This window comes from Saccostrea echinata, unplaced genomic scaffold, assembly GCF_033153115.1.
Source record: "Saccostrea echinata isolate AGI-Se365-2 ecotype Australia unplaced genomic scaffold, CSIRO_AGI_Sech_v1 ptg000010l, whole genome shotgun sequence".
In the NCBI taxonomy this organism is placed as follows: Eukaryota; Metazoa; Mollusca; class Bivalvia; order Ostreida; family Ostreidae; genus Saccostrea; species Saccostrea echinata.
Window position 1 is genome coordinate 2803964 of NW_026889759.1, and position 18538 is coordinate 2822501.

Genomic DNA, 18538 nt, shown 5'->3' on the forward strand with positions numbered 1-18538 from the left:
TTGGATCGAACATAAAATATAGACATATAAAACATAGACATAAATGCCTATACATGTATAATCGTTCTCTCCACAAGTCAAGGCACATATATTAATTACTGGTACATTTACACACTGAAAAAGCAGTATGTAAAATTATTGGTATATGTATATAGAATGAATCCACGGTTTATTTGGAATAACAATTAGAGAACTATAACCCTTTTTTTTAATCCAAAAATTGCAGAAAATCTTAAATGAGCAATTGTTTATCATTTAGGCCTATTCTATGTTCTATGGTCTATACAATGAGGTTGTCAGCAAATACATTCTATCATTAAGTCAAATGCTAAATGACGTTTTTCATACTAATTTTTAGGCCATTATTACCCACTGAATTGGCGACGCATTTTCTTGTTTTTTTCCCGATCATGACAAGGAGCACACGGCGGGGATGCTCACTCCTCCATGGCACTTGATCCCACCTCTGATATTTTAGAGGTCCGTGTTTGCTCTGCTCCTGATTGGACTTTTGAGCTTAAATACTGTTCGTTATCTCCACATATCTCATACATATTGATAAAATTTGTGTTATTTTCGTTTGGCATTTTAGAAATCTTGTGAGGACCTTCCGTCGAAACCCACGTAAATATACTAATATATCGGTTATCGTCTGTGCTGCTTTCATGAGGAATTTTACGCAGCATCTCGATATCATCATTCCAAGAAAGATGTCATTTAGAGGACATCAATTAAAAAATTGTAGCATATTTTATATTGAACTCATTTTGTTGATTTCTTTTTAATGTTCGTCAAATTGTGTGAAGAAAATTGAACACTATGTTGAATTTTGCAATGTATTTGTTGTTATTCAATATTCATTGCAGTACGTTGTACTTACTATGAAATGGTATCATATATTCTGGGATATACCCTGTATTATCCACAATGCATGTTCACTGAATCCTGAAGATTTACATGGACAATCTTGCTCACACAAAGAAATTGCATTTCAAAAAATGCACAAAGTTCTAGATTTACATGTATCTCTCCGTTATTTCAACCTGTCAGTCTTTTATTGTTGTCAAATTGTAAATGATGGCAGTAAATACAAAAAAAATTTATTTTTTGTTTTGTATTAACTGACACCCCTTAAATAAAAAATTTGCATTATGACACTGAAACTAACTTAAATTATTGCTTACTCTGAGAACGCTGTACGTATTTTTACCATATAATTATGTAATGTATAAAAGCAACTTATTTCACAACTTCTTGCGATAAATTGTAAACAAAAATGGTTAGAAATATTGTTCTATGTCGTTTTTGCCCTTAAGATTTTAAGACTCTTGTTTTATCGACAGGATATACATATTCCGGAGAAAACATATCTATATACTTTTTATAAAGCTATAATCTTTCAGAAAACAAATTCATGTAGACAGGAAGAATGTTTGTGAAGACCAGTAGTAGAGTGAGAGAATGCGAGAATATCACTTAAAATCTGTGCGAGGGTGAATTTGTTGCTTCTGGTAAGGATTAGTCGAAATCTTTTAATGCACGAAAGCAGACTCAGAATCTTAACAGAAACCTATTTCTCGAAAACAAGTGTTTCCAGTAAATGTTCCACTTGCGAATCTTCGGATTTATTTTATTCCAACATTTTAGTGACACAAGCAGTAAAGAAGGGTCAATGGTCACCTATTTCATGGTCCTTCAATATAACGTAGCATCGATAATGCAAAATTTTACGTACATACGTACTTTCATACACTTTACATGAATAATTTAATTTGTACAGCTATAAATAATGAAATATCATATTTTTGTGTATGCAGGGATGAACGGTTGCAATTATTTCTTTTTCTGCAATTTTGCAACAGTTCATACAAACAAAGAGTTTGAATAAAAGCATTTTAAGACCTACGTGTAACAAACAGAGAGAGAGGGGGGAGGAGGGGAAGGGTAAAACAGATTTTTATTCAGAGTTCTGAGTTTAAAATTCCTTTGGGGATAATTTTTTTTTCTATCATAAAAACACTTTTCTGAGGAATTTTTTCATACAAATCACTGCCAACTAGAAATCTAACATATTCCAAATCTTTATGTCTTCATTTTCACGTTGTCTTTAAAGACATCTTAAGTATTCTACAGATGAATTTCATTTTAATTTCCACTTTCAGTTTAAAAAGTATGATTTTTAAAGAAAACTTTTAAAATTTTGATTTTTTTTTTTTTTTTTTTTTTTTTTTTTTTTTTTTGAAAAGTATGATTTTTTTTTAAACTTAAGATCTTTCATTTATTAACTATATACATATATGTACAAAACTTTACATGTAGTTCTATTATAGATATCTCACTTTTTTATAATTACACCAAGCCTTAAAAGTTTGAAAATCACTTCGTGATTGTAGGTGTAAAATATTTTGTTAACTTTTCACACTCAAGACAATCCTGTTATTTACACAAACAACAAAGTATCATAGCAAAATTACTCACTAAAGACCCAAAATCAGAAAATCACGTGCGAAAAATACGTGTATAATTATGTTCTGTATCGTACGAGGTAGCACCTGTTTGTGGTATTGAAAACACAGCCCTGGTGACAAAGAACAATTAAAACAATTTGTATGTCTGAGAAGGAATGGTGAATTGTGCTTATTCCTCTAATTCCACGTAATCTAATCTGATTCAGTGGGAGAAAGGCGATGTGTGGTAAAAGTTTCTGGTGAAGTTAACGGAGATAACTGCGAAATAAATCAATGATTTGTCGATTTACTGATGTTAACCTTAAAAAGATTAGGACGTCTATTGTTTTCCAAATGAAGGGAAAAAAAAGAGCGTCCAGAGATCGTAAAAATTACCGCCAAACCCATGCACCCTTTAAACCCCCATTCTAAAAAAAATCGTGTTAATACCTAGATTATCTCCAAAATAAACTGTTCATTTGTTTTTGAAATGGAAGGCGATCCTTTGCCTTAGATTCTTTCTTGATTGTATATATGTGTTCCTGGTTATATAGAGAAACGTCAAATCGAACTAAAATTTTAACCCCTGTTGAAGAGATAATGATGTTTTCAAAATAAATTTTCATGTATTTAGCCTGGTATAGTCTCTGCTATTTCGTTTGTTTTTCCCTTCATGCTTAGGTCAGCCAACATATTACTCAAATATCCGTTGTTGTTTTTTATCTCTCCGCAATATACTACACATATATATAATTATTATTATTTTCTAATAATATCTTAACAGTTTTCATTATGTAAGGAAAAAAGTATATAAACCAAAATTAAGATGTCAGCAATTCAATATACATATTCCCATTTAGATTATACAGGAAATACCATCCTCTTGGTATCTTGCACATAGGCCTGATAATGTACCTCAATTTCCCTAAAGTAACAGTGATTCAATCACATATTCCTGGGAAAAAAATTATATATTATTGAGGACCGTGTTGTCTGACCTTAACCAAAAAAATACAAATTCATTTCGTTTTGTTAGCAAAATAGAAAAATAAGCTAACAGAGAACTCTCTGTTAGTTTTTTTTTTCTTCGTACTGAACCAAAATAGTACAATTTGATTTTGTTTTGTTAGCAGAATAGAACACTAAGCTAACAGAGATGTAAATATCTACTACATATAATAATAAAATATTCATACACGTGACAAGAAGTTGGAGAATACTACTTTTCTTTCCCTGCTAGACAGAGTAAGCGAGTTCAAGCTAAGTTTCTCCTACTGTTGGAGAATAAAATTCAAATTACACTTGGAATGAAGCTTATAGAGTTCAAATTATTGTAACAAAGGATAAGCCCTAGGATAAAGTTTCTCCTTCCGACTGGACAACTAAATGAATACAAAAAATTGATTTACAGCAAGCAAAGATATAAATTTCTGCAATAAACTTTGACTTGTTTGAGCAAAGACGACCTGTTTATGTGTTTTCGATATTGTTCTCTGATTTATTGTATGAAATCACGCTAACCTCACGAAATAATCTGATACAAAGTAACATTAGAGCAAATAAATCTGTGTTCTTTTATTCCTTGATGGAAATGAAAAGGAAGTCGACGTTCTTTAATTATTTACAAAGATATGTTAGGAATACAGCGCTTTCTTTCGATAAAGACTTCAGAGTTCACTGGGAAAATCGAGACAGTGGAGTACATGTGTGCACATAACTCGATATTTGCATAGAAGAGATATATTGCTATATTTTCAATATTTCTTTCAAAATCTAATTAGGAAATCTTATGTAAAAGTAGACTCTTGAAAATGTTCCCAGAAACTTTACAATAAAAAACTTCACATACTTTTAAACTTCCAAAACTTATATTGAACTGTACAGGAACATAGTATCGTTTTTGAAAAAAAAGGGGGGGAGAAAAAAATTCTCAGCTGAAAAATATTGAAAACTTACGTGCCTGCTGTAAAGTAACATTTTCCCACTCGAGATGATGTAGCTTGGTCAAACATTGTTATTAAACTAAACAAAGTGAAATATGATTTCTTTAACGAGAGAGGCACCTATTTAAGCAAAGATATTTGAATTCTGGAAGAATTTTTTGTGTGTGTTATTTAACCTTAAGAAATTGTTGATTCTTTTCTTTTTTAATCTCGGATGCATAAAAAGATTGCATGAGAGGACATACTCATAATTATGCTCTAATTCGACCCAGTCTCAAATGAACATGAAAAAAATACTACCATAAATAAATCAAAATTAAAGGAATGCTAACTATTGGTGATTGTTCTAAGACTTGATCATTTATTCGTACAAAAGCACGCAAATATCCGCCTCGCTGCCATGAAAAGAAACATGTATCTGCTATAAACTCGATATCACATCTACAACGAAAGAAATTGAAATTCATACTTACTTGTACATGTACTATAGATGAAATCCCGCGCAAGCGCTGGGAACTGTTGACGGAAAAATCCAATTTTAATGACAGTTACTTTGTTCCAAGTCCCGCAGTTAGATTAGAAGCAGAATTACATGTAGATATACCCCACCTTTTTTGTAAAAAAAAAAAATCAGTTTCATAAATTGACGTTTTTTTCTTTACACAGTAGCAACTATATTTTGATACCTGTTGCATAAACATGTACTTCTTGTACCCTGTTTCCATTTTCATCGAGGATATAAAAAGCGAATATGCGCATTTAACTAATAAATTTATCAGCTTTTCACAACTTATATATAGGCAAAGCATTTAATACAAAATACTGTACAGTTGTATTCAGAAAAGAAAAAAAAACGAAATTAATGAATAGAGTAAATCACAAATTTTTAACAGCTTTAGTAAAATCTTGCCACTTTCACTCCATAAATTTGAAGAATACTATATCCATTAATTGACATTTTCTTTTTACATGTATGTAAGTGTAGTAATTACTGCAGGCCCGTAAGAAGCAATTTCAGTTTGGGGGGGGGGGAAAGCCAAACATTTTTCAGTTGACAGTTGAGGGGGCACGACCGAAAATTTCCTGACAAGCAAAATAAAAAAAAAGGTCGGGCACAAGCATATAGTATCTATGTTTACTATAGTAATTTATATATCGGCAAAATTATTGCCCCCCCCCCGTGCCCTCCTGTTCTTACGGCCATGTTACTAGATAGTAAATACAAATTGTACTTCGTGTTCGTTGCTATGGTGCTCTCGTTGGCGAATATGCACATTTTACTGATAAATTTATTATACAGCAAAACTTGCTAAACATATTTCGATACATAAATGTATTCACAACTTACAGTGTTATCAATTGCTTTAACGATTATTTCCAGCTTTGTTTTTCTTTTAAACATCGGGTTTCGATACCATATGACGTTCTAGAAATTTCCATCAAGACTAAGATCCGGTACTAACAAAAACAGTTGCATATTTCGTATTTTAATGAGTTATCACAACTTATTTCTTCCATATCGCTCAAAATTAAGTTTTGATTGAATGATTCGCCAATGAAGTTTTATTAAAGAATTAAACGATTGTTTGTTGTCAGTTTTATTAAAAATTACCATTGACTTAGATCCCCAACCGTAAGCACCATCGCATGCAAAGATATGCATGGTTTCAGGTTTTATTTTAATTATTATTATTATTTCTATTTTTTTTTAATTTTTGTTTTTGTTGAAAAGTATTTTCTAAAGATACACAATAAACTCTAAATATTTAAATTTATATTTATTAAAACTATTAAAATATTAGTACTATATAAAATATTGGTTTTGTGTGAATAGATTTGAACATCGAATTCAATGTTTTCTTGTATGTTGCAATCACTGGTAACACTGCTTAATAAACTAAGAATATATACAAAATATACAGAACGCCTCTTTACCAATTCGTATCTTGTGAAGCAAAATGGATCTAAAATACGAAATAAAATTTATTTTCCTGCAAAATCAGGCACTGTTCTGTAATGACCGCAGGCATGTAAATTTTAAAACAATTTAACATTATTTTTTTTATTTACAGCTTGATTTCTGATTCAACAAGAACATTGATTTCCGTTCACCAAAAAACGCAGATTCCTCATTATACATATATTCTCGGCTTCCCAAAGCTGATTGCCTCTCTGCATCAATTATTTTATGCAGAAGAAAGAGAGTTATCTTCCTTTTCTTGTGTTTGCAGCGTGTTCTTTAAAAAAACTAGACATGAATGTTATAGAAAATAATGTTTTGACATTTTCGACCCTTTCCTGTTTTTATCAAATCATAGTTGATAAAAAAATAACGGAGAGAAGTTAACCACTACGCTACTTCCTAATTTTTTTTAACAATTTACCTTAACTTGTGCGCATATAGAAATTTGTTTTGCACAGCATAAACCACAAACATGTATTTCACAAACTAAATTGTAATGCAAAATTCTCCATAGTGATTTAAACTGTTTTAAAAGTTTGAAAAATTAACCCCCACCCCCTCGTGTTCTACGAGCCTGTGAAACCAAGGGTTCACTTAATAAAAGAATATTGGGGCATAGATTTCAAATTAACAATGGGGACCAGCAGCTTCTATAGAAGAACTTTAATTTAGCTTATCATTCTATTTTATCGATGAAATAGAATTCTAGAAAAAAATTTACCATCATACCAATAGCCCATCACTAAGTACACCTTTTCGTAGACAACGAGAAGAATATTGGATTAGGAAACTAGGCATGACTTCTTCAAATGGATGCAACGACAATGTCGATAGTTTTGGGAATATTTCAAGTCCACAGTGTGGCAATGTGAATGTGATGGGACTTTTTAACAATACAGAATAACAATTTAAAGACGAAAGTATAGTAATAGACATCAGTCGAACAATAAACCTATAATACACGATGTCTCCTTTGATTCACTACTACCCTATGTAAATAAACAGTTAGGTCTTCATCAAATTTGCACCAAACATTACTCTGTCCCTTTGAACATTTGATTGATTGATTGTATATTTTTTTACGTCCCATTCGAGTTTTTCACTCATAGAGACGTCACCATATACCAGTGAAGGGCTTCAAATTTAGTCCTTTACTCGGTACTCAGGGCCATTGAGCAGTGAGAGTTCTTTATCGTGCCAGCGCCTGTCTTGACACGGGGCCTCGGTTTTTAAGGTCTCATCCAAAGGACCCGCAACTTTCAATTCAAAGTGCAGAGCGAGCTCTCTACCGACTGAGCTACCGTGACGGTTTGAAATATTTGAAAAAGTCAAGGAAAGACTATATTTGGATTCTTCGACACCAGAATACAGGCTCAAATCTGTGATAATCATAGGCTTTTGAAATTGCCATAATTTACGGGAGAAAATACTGCTAAAACAAACCCGTTTTTGAATTTCCCTTAAACGTCAATATGCCAATAGAGGAATTGACGCGGTTAATATAAGTAATATTCTTAATCACAGAAAGGTCCGGTCTAGTATTCCACCATACTTCAAGTTGAAGTCAACACCTTGTATATCTTACAAATATACATCGACTATTGCTTCCAGACTTTTTGATTACAAGAAAACTCTACAGGGCTTCGATATCCAACGTCTGATACATAATCCTCCAACGTGTTCATGTCCTTCATCACCCCACAACTATAGCCCTGCTGAATACGTCATTACTGGTGACGTAAATATAGTTAATAATGAGGACCTTAAGTCACTTATTTTGAAAGGGTCGAAATTTAGGGAACCCCGATCTTTCAACTGGTGTCATAATTTCATAAATATTATGAATTCTGTGGAACATTACGCCAGGCGATGGGAAAACATTAAAAAGACCTTGACACATTGCCAGAATGGATTAAATGTATCAAATGGATGTTAAAATCTCGCATTAAGCGATTGAAGGGCAATATGAAAACCATTTATCCTTCTGTGTTCAATAATTCAGAAGTGAAAAAAAATTTAGATAGATTACCCGATCAATTTGTACTGGTCCCGCCTGACAAACCAGGTAACAACATTGTCTTTGTTTGTACGAGTAAGGCTCACTTTTTTAATTGTACAGTGTATTTTAGAGGAATAAGGATTTAATTCTGCAAGTGGTAATCCAATTTATACCCAAAGCTCTTTTTCTAAGGAGGAAATTCTTCAAAATCGTATATCAGTTTTAAATATTTTTAATATTCCCAAGAATCAAAATGAATATGAATTACCATACCTATACTGGATTCCTAATCTTCATAAAAATCCTTGCAAACAAAGATACATATATTGGGTTCCAGTAAATTTTCTACCAAGCCTTTTTCTTTACTTGTCACTAAATTATTAAGAGTAGTGAAGGAGAAACTTCAGGAGTACTGTACAACAATATACATGTTTTCGAGAAGAGGTGTAAATCAGATGTAGATACTTAAAATTTCAAAGAACTTTTAGAAGATTTGAAATCAAAAAAATTACCAAAATCAATAACATCAAAACGTACGACTTTTCAACACTTTATACAACCATTCCCCAATTAATTAAAGTCCAGGCTTTTTGCTATCATTGACAGTTGCTTTTTCAATAAAAATGGAACTCGTATATTTACTTACCTTGTCATTGGTCATTTGCAACATTATTTTGTCAGAAAATATTCTGATTGTACACACAAGTGCTCTGAAGTTGACATTCCCAAGATTCCTTCAGTTTCTGATTGACAATATCTATGTAGTTTTTGGCGACCAAATCTTCCAACAATCTGTCAAAATTTCCATGGGTACCAAATGCGCCGTTATTAGGTCTGTTATTAGCAGACCTATTTTTGTATTCATATGAATCAGAATTTATTCAAAATCTTATATATGAAAAGAAGAAAACATTTGCTGTGGCCTTCAACTCGATATTTAGATATATCGACGATGTATTATCAATTAACAATTCATATGTCGACTCGATAGATCCCAGTGAGCTTGAAATAAAAGATACCACAGAGTCTGACACATCTGTTTCATATTTGGATATTTTACGAGAAAAAGACGTTAATGGTAACCTTACAACCAAGCTTTATGATAAACGTGATGACTTCAACTTTTCAATCGTCAACTTCTCTTACTTAAGTAGCAATATACCCTTATCACCTGCATATGGAGTTTATGTCTCTCAGTTCATTCGATACGCAAGAGCATGCTCTACCTACGAACAATTTCAAAAAAGAGACAAGCTATTGACAAACAAGTTGATGAAACAAGAATATCAACAGGCTCTTTAAAGTCATCATTTCGCAAGTTCTATGGTCGATACAATGACCTTGTCAGCAAATACAATCTTTCATTAAGTCAAATGCTGACTTTTACTGATGCTCACTTCTCCATGGCACCTGATCCTACCTCTGATGTTTTAGAGGTCTGTGTTTGCTCTGCTCCTGATTTGTATTGTTTGAATGAACTTTTCAGCTTGATTACTGTTAGTTATCTCCATATTTAATAAATATATATATATTAATATTGTTGCTGAGAAACCTTAGTAATACAACTAGATTTTCTTTATTCTTTCTTTAACTCCTGTCGTTTTTTTTTTTTTTTTTTTTTTTGAAATAGATGAAGATAACGAACAGTGATCGATTTCAAAAAACCTACAAACCATACAAATTTTTGAACAGGATATAAAACACGGGCCCTTGGAAATTCAAAAAGTGGGACCAGGTGCCTAGTGTGGGAGAAGGTAAGCAACCGCTGTCGACCGGTGTCGCATAATATTTGGTCCGCCTCGTTTAAAGGTCCGGGGGGACCTAATACGATAACATATAAGGTCCGGCAGGCCTCTATAATAAAAGGTCCGCCCTCGGTTTAATATGCAGATTTTTCTCCTTTATTGATTCGAAATTAATTTGCTTTTTAAATTATTTAAGGTATAGTTGTTATAAAAGTGTCCCTCCCAGCAAAATGGAGTTCCAGGGACGTACATGTATGTACATTGTATATATACTAAAAGGATCAAGTCTTGCGATATCTCGCTAGTTGCTGGATTTCGTTAGTCAATTTTAATTAATTATATTTCTAATACTATGATATATTTCAGTAAAAAAAACCCTCAAATTATCTATCAAAAAATTATTCAAAATTTGATGTTAGCACTGATTAACTGTTAGCTCCTTATCGTAGTACATACCTCCCAGGTAGTGCACAAAACAAAAAATATAAAGATGCAAAGATCTGTTGATCGAGTTACCTTATGGGAAAACCATGTACGATATGTGTCTTTTATAGTTTAAGTGATATCAATATTATCATTGCAAAATAAAAAAAAATACATATAATATAATACGCATACCTTCACAGGCACATTGTTCAGTATATGGTGTTTGTAAGTCCAACAATGATCATTTCATTACAGTCTCTTTCCTAACAACGTTCGACTTCCACTTCCCAAAAAGAATTTTCATATCTTTCGAAAGATATTTCATTAATAATAATTATGCATAATTCTTACGATTCATATTGTACCTAACTATAAAATAATTGGAGGGTCACTGTGACAGGGACTTGTGTTACGGTGTGCTAGCCTATCCCGTTGTTGTTAAAACAACATGTCTGTGCTTTGGGGGGTAGGCCTATTGTCTCACCTGACGAAACTTGAAGTCGCATATCCCCCGTGTTTTTATATCCGTCGTTTCTTATCCAGTTAAAGACTAACGATTATTTCATTCTACTTGATATTACCCCGGGGTTAACACTGGTTAAGGAAGATGTGCATTAATTGGCAAAATCAAACCAAAGTCAATCGAGTTGAACATTTTAAGCAATAAAACACCCCCACCCCCTCCAGAAAAAGGAAAGGATTATAAATGGTGTTGTTGTATTTTTGGTGGGTGGGGTATAGCAAAATTATGCTGATACATGTCAAATAGTTTAAAAAGTACTAATGTTGTAGACTTTCCACCCGCATTAATATTTTTTCCCGGAAAAACGAGCTTGGGTTTAAAGACCCCTCCCCCTTTTGGAAAATGAGCCTAGCATAGGATTTTATTTCCGGAATTTTTTTTTTTAAATATTGTTTATGTCATTCCCTACATTTTGTAGTTTTCATTTCTGACGTTTTAAAATTTTCATTTCTGACATTTATCATCATAAAGTACTTTTCCGGCAATGAAAACAAAATTGAAATTTCCCTTATAAAAAAAATTAAAGAATAAACCAAGAATAATTCATTGATTTTTAAATAATAAGTTCTGCTTATATTTAAAAGAATCTTATGATGATTTTATCCTCGGACACATGTAAGTGTAAGTTGTGAATGTTTGTTCGTCTTTTCAAATCAAGATAATCAGACTGAATTTGAGATCAGAAAGGTTAAGATAGAATTTATGACATACAGAAACTATGTTTGAGGGAATAAAGTAATCAAAGTTGAGGGGATTCTGTTTTTCGGTGCTTTCAAACACATATAATTCAGTGGGCATTAAAATTTGGTGATCAAAAATTGCATGTTTTATTATTGAAATTATCGCATTTTATTACTAATCTTTGTATTTTTACTAGACTTAGTGTTGATTGTATTGTAAAATGAAAACAAAAAATGTCGGAAATGCAATGCAAAATTTCGGAAATGACATGCAGCGAGCTTGGAAGAAACAACCCCGGCTTTATTATCCACCATAGGAAATACTCAGTACGCTTCAGTACAGAATTTTCTCCTTTTCCAACTTCTTACTGGGGAGAATATTATCCACCCATACTATTTACAGAGGGGTTTTACAGAGCAACTTGACATGTATTTCCCCCTAAAATAAAAAGGAAAGTGTCTGTTGAGATCGTGACTGATATAAAAATTCATAAAACACCACCAAGTCGTGTTCTTTTGTTAATATTTTTTATATTTATTTTGATTTTGGTTTAAATTAGATTTACTTTTAGCGGCTATTTCTTTTTTATTTATGTGTGTGTGATGGGGGTTATAGTTCTCTTGTTGCACGTCATCAACATTACTAATTAAATAATAATATATATCCTTGGTCCCTTCAGACAGATGTTTATGGTTGCATATAGATATACAATACAGTAGACACATCTCCTGCAAACGTACATAGAGTGGATAATTAATTGTCATTAAAGTTTTGTCTTTTTATCTGCATATTAAATGAAAAAAGTACACTACTACATGTAGTATATATGCAATTCTTATGCACAATTAGGCCATATCCAAGAGTTTTCTAAGTTAATTTAGCGTCCATCCTAAAATTAAAAACCTAATTATCTTTTTACCCTGGAAAAACACACGAACCAACAAAGAAAAAAAAACAAACAATAGGAACTTACAGCATTTCCATAATTTTTGCTTTGTAAGTGAGATACATGTATGTGGGAAAAAAGAAAAACAGAGGGCGGACCTTTTAATATACTGCGTTTTAAGGTCCGCCCTGTCTCTTTCTCTAGTTTGTATGCTACGAAAATAAACCCTGTTCAAAATTTTCGCCTTGTAATAGTAAGATATCTGAGATATAGAAGGCGGACCTTTTATTATAATGCGTTTTAAGGTCCGCTCTGCTTCTTTCTCTAATTTTTATGCTACGAAAATAAACCCTGTTCAAAATTTTCGCCTTGTAATAGTAAGATATCTAAAAAGTAGAGGGCGGACCTTTTAATATACTGCGTTTTAAGGTCCGCCCTGTCTCTTTCTCTAGTTTGTATGCTACGAAAATAAACCCTGTTCAAAATTTTCGCCTTGTAATAGTAAGATATCTAAAAAGTAGAGGGCGGACCTTTTAATATACTGCGTTTTAAGGTCCGCCCTGTCTCTTTCTCTAGTTTGTATGCTACGAAAATAAACCCTGTTCAAAATTTTCGCCTTGTAATAGTAAGATATCTGAGATATAGAAGGCGGACCTTTTATTATAATGCGTTTTAAGGTCCGCTCTGCTTCTTTCTCTAATTTTTATGCTACGAAAATAAACCCTGTTCAAAATTTTCGCCTTGTAATAGTAAGATATCTAAAAAGTAGAGGGCGGACCTTTTAATATACTGCGTTTTAAGGTCCGCCCTGTCTCTTTCTCTAGTTTGTATGCTACGAAAATAAACCCTGTTCAAAATTTTCGCCTTGTAATAGTAAGATATCTAAAAAGTAGAGGGCGGACCTTTTAATATACTGCGTTTTAAGGTCCGCCCTGTCTCTTTCTCTAGTTTGTATGCTACGAAAATAAACCCTGTTCAAAATTTTCGCCTTGTAATAGTAAGATATCTGAGATATAGAAGGCGGACCTTTTATTATTATGCGTTTTAAGGTCCGCTCTGCTTCTTTTTCTAATTTTTATGCTACGAAAATAAACCCTGTTCAAAATTTTCGCCTTGTAATAGTAAGATATCTAAAAAGTAGAGGGCGGACCTTTTAATATACTGCGTTTTAAGGTCCGCCCTGTCTCTTTCTCTAGTTTTTATGCTATGAAAATAAACCCTGTTCAAAATTTTCGCCTTGTAATAGTACGATATCTGAAAAACAGAGGGCGGACCTTTTATTATACTGCGTTTTAAGGTCCGCCCTGCCATTTTGACTAGTTTTTATTTTACGGAAATAAACCCTGTCCAAAATGTTTGCTTTCTAATGGTAAAATATCTGAAAAACAGAGGGCGGACCTTTATTTTACTGCGTTTTAAGGTCCGCCCTGCCTCTTTCTCTAGTTTTTATGCTACGAAAAAAAAAACCTGTTCAAAGTTTTCGCTTTGTAATAGTACGATATCTGAAATACAGAAGGCGGAGCTTTTATTATACTGCGTTTTAAGGTCCGCCCTGCCCTTTCTCTATATTTCATGCTACAGAAAAGAACCCTGTCTATAATTTTCTCTTTGTAATAGATAGATCAAAACGGGGGATTAAGGTTTTACATTGGAATATCTAGGAAAAAGTCTTCAAAAATCTTCTTCTTAAGAACAACAATGTCATGATTAGTCATATTAATATGGAAGCATCATCAGTTAGTGTAGATGTACGTTTGTTCAAATCATGACCCCCGGGGTAGGGTGGGGTCACAATGGGGGATCAAAGTTTTACACAGGATATATATATCGAAAAATCTTCTCCACAAGAACAGCAAAGCCATCTTTAGTCAGATTGATATGGAAACATCCTCAGGTATTGTAGATTCAAATTTGTTTAAACCATGATAACCGGTCATATAAAATTAATTTTCCGCCGGAATATGGCTGAAATATAGCCGACTCGGCGTTAAACCCTAATCAATCAATCAATCAAACCATGACCCCCTAGGGGTAGGATGGGCCACAATGCACTATCAGGGTTTAGCATGTGAATGTATAGGGGAAAAAATCTAAAACCTTTTTTTCAGGAACAACAAAGCCATGTTTAGTCACATTGATATAGAAGTATCTTGAGGTAGTGTAAATTCAAGTTTGTTTAAATCATGACCCCGAGGGGTAGGGTTGGGCTAGCGCTATATCTATAAAAATCATGACACCTGGGGTAGGGTGGAGTCACAATAGGGATTAATGTTTTACATTGGAAGATATGTTAGAATAAATTTGCTGATGAAAAACAGCAGGGCCTTATTGACTCAGGTGAGCGTTGTGGCCCATGGGCCTCTTATTTTATGTCAAGGTCTTGGAAAATCGTAGGACGATTCTTTTATAAAAGGCAGTGACGAATCTGAATGTATAATGGTATAGTACAATGTATATTTATCTAGAATATATTCTCCACATACGATCAAAAGATATGTTCAGATTTATTATCCATGTATATCACAAAAATGTTATGTTAGAATGATCATTAGTTGTACTGTATCCGTATCTATAGACTTTGATTCATATAGCATGAAAAAGAGGGAGTATTTGTTTCTGTATTCATACAGTGAATTGGGAAAATAATCTCCTTAAAAATAAGAAAGGGGTTCATCAACACTACGTACATAATGTATGTGGTAAATGCCCTGTGTGACAAGTAAAAAGAAATCTGACATACACCAGATGGTGTTTATTTTCTACTTACTTGATACGCAAGGAGCAGATGGAAATTATTGCCACCCCTCCCCCTCTTCCTCACCTGAGATGCAATGTATTACCGGAAATTTCTCCAGCCAATACTCGAAATTATTCATATAACATGCGCGGATCTGGGGGGGGGGGGGGGGGGGAGTCGGGAGGACCCCCCATCTGGAATTTGCAGAGTTATCAAAAGTATATACTGAAGTAAATAAAAAATGACTTTGGACCCCTTAGAAAACGTGGACCCCACCATCACCACCACGATATAGGTGTTTTTCACGTTTTGGAAATGGAATTGGATTTTACGGTTTTTTTTCCTTCCTTGTCAAGAAATTTTTGGGTTAGAAATTTTTTTGACTGGCATGGACCCCCCCCCCCCCCTGAAAAATTCTTGATCGGCGCCTGTATAATCATTATTCAAAATTGTTAGGTAATTTCCGAAACAACATATGTGCAATGTATAGCATTTATGAAAATCGAACTTCAAAAATTCTGTCATGACTGCATGAGACCGATTGTATTATTTCCTCCATGGTTACCACGGAGAATGACTGAGGACTTCGAAAAAGATAATTTAAGGACATTGGCAAGGTTCCTAGCTTTCGTAAAGAATTTTTCAAAAACTCTTGAGCATGTGTAGTGGTACTAAACAATACACTTTATTGGTTTTCACCGCGTAGAAAATTCTACACGGGAGCTCACTCTCAATCAAGCTCCAGACAGCTCAGTATTACTCCATATCATTATTCGTGGGGAAAGTAGTTCCCGGAGAGTATGGAGTATGACTCTCAGTCATACTCCATACAGTGTCAATTCTCCGGGGCTAGGCCTACTTGGTATGGAGTTGTAGCGTAACGTAATACTGAGCTGTCTGCAGCTTGGACTCTCATGATGGAAAACCCTATGAATTACCTTTTTTCTCCGGATAACCGTGAATTGCCACTTTCCATAGATGAATAAAATAAATAATCATAAATAATCAGCGTTTTATAAAAGAAATATATTTTTGATTTAAAATTAGACTGAAACGCTTCTAGTCGACATCACGAAAATGTACATATCATGTAGCTTGAAATGGGAAATGTGACGCACGCTTGACAATGTCCCCAGAAACAGTCAGTCAGTATATTTCTGAGTGCATTGGGGGGGGGGGGGGTTATTGCACAAATTAATGTAGAAAATAGAAATTCTTTGATACGCAAAAAAAGGAAGAGGATCAACTGATGTTCTCTCCCCCTTCCCCCGTTCATACAGACGTGAGGTACATAAATGACTTGTATAGAACTGGACATTCAACTTTGCCCAAAATGCTTCATGTCAGTAATAAAAGAAAATATTTTACAATAATGATTTCAAATTTGAATCGGTCATGCAATACAGCCTGCTAGATTATCCCACAGTCTGTCTATTATAGTCACAGTAAAATGTGTAATTTTTTTTTCTTTCTTTTTCTTTTGGCAAAAAAAAAAAAAAAAAAAAAATACAAAAATGAAACATTATTTCATATGTAGTGCATTATGACGAGGAAGAGTGATGTTTTTATAAGAAAGAATTAAATCCAAACCATGATTATCCTTTTAATCTGATGTATATGTCTTCAACATTGAGTTACCTGTTTTAAGCTTTAACATTACATGTATTTTGTTTCTGCAGTAAATATAGATCGAATACAACATTAGGCTATATATTACCCTATCCACAAATAAAGGGCAAAATATTATAAACTGAAAACAAGTTAATTGTTAAAACTAAAGGGAAGCATATACATAATTTTATTTTTTATTGGTCTTAGTATTTAACTCTACATTTGGAATAAGAAATTTCTTTAAATCTTGTAATAAAAATAGACTATATATAATTATATATATCACAATTTTGATGTGTACGCATGAATATCATAACAGTATTATAATTTGTTCTTCAGCATAATTTATTAAAATAGAGAATTCATATCTATTGGTTTAAAGCAAACACATGACCATTACATTTTCATTGCTATCTGCCGCGGGCTCTACCTGCGAGTACCTGTCAGGTATACTTCACACCCCCATTGTTTTATTGCCTATACACACCGGCAGATTTCACACCTTTAATCGTCCTAATTTACACAAAGCAAATGCTGGGGGAAAACAAACACAAATCCAATAAATGCGACATTTTTTAAATCATTGCCCTAAACGGTATTGCTAAAAGCACACTAAACATGGAGTAGCAATTCCTGCCCTAAGAGATATATTGTACAAAAAAATAAACACAACAGCAAGGGTAAATCCTTAATCTTTCTCCATATGATGTAAACAAACTCTCTTTAATTTTATGTGTTTAAGTCAAGATTAAAACATTTTTGCACCACCCGGACCTTTAAACTTAGGCGGACCTTTTCTTATACGGGCCGGACCTTTTCTTATAAAAGGCGGACCTTATATGTTATCGTATTAGGTCCCCCCGGACCTTTAAACGAGGCGGACCAAATATTATGCGACACCGGTCACATCCGCTGTAAGCCTGACGTATTGATCAGATAGTAGACAAATTTAGTATAAAAACAACGACCTAACATTTAGTATTAAATATGTCAGTCAAAATACGACCCAATGATAGGTTGTGTTTGCTAACAAAGTAGGCATATATATATCTTTATAATGACATGTGATTTTTTTTTTCCTTATTCATCGGGAGAAACCATTTCAAAAGCAGTTTGATAGATATAATAAAATACAGGAGTACTACCAGATTCTGTGATCCTATCTTCTATTGTAATATTCTTTATTCAATTTTTAACTTGATTAGCCCTAAAAATCCTACTAAAGATTCTTTATGGTTTGGTTTTAGGTTTGAACCCATGTTTTCGTGTAATTAATTAAATAGGCTCTTTATATCCTATTCCTAATGAGATATTCTGTAATTTCAATGTTTTATTTCAATTAATATAACATATCCATAGGAATATGATATTCCAAAATTTCTTTTAATTACCTCGTATTGAATTGCTTTTATACATTATTTAATAAATGCAATGAACAATGCAGGTTCTAGATGTCCATGTATTGTTCCATTCCTTGTACAGTGTTACTGTATTACATACATTTATTGCAAAAGCTGAAAGCTCAAGACTTTTTAATGGCTAATTCATTCACTGTTCAAGACTTTTTAATGGCTAAT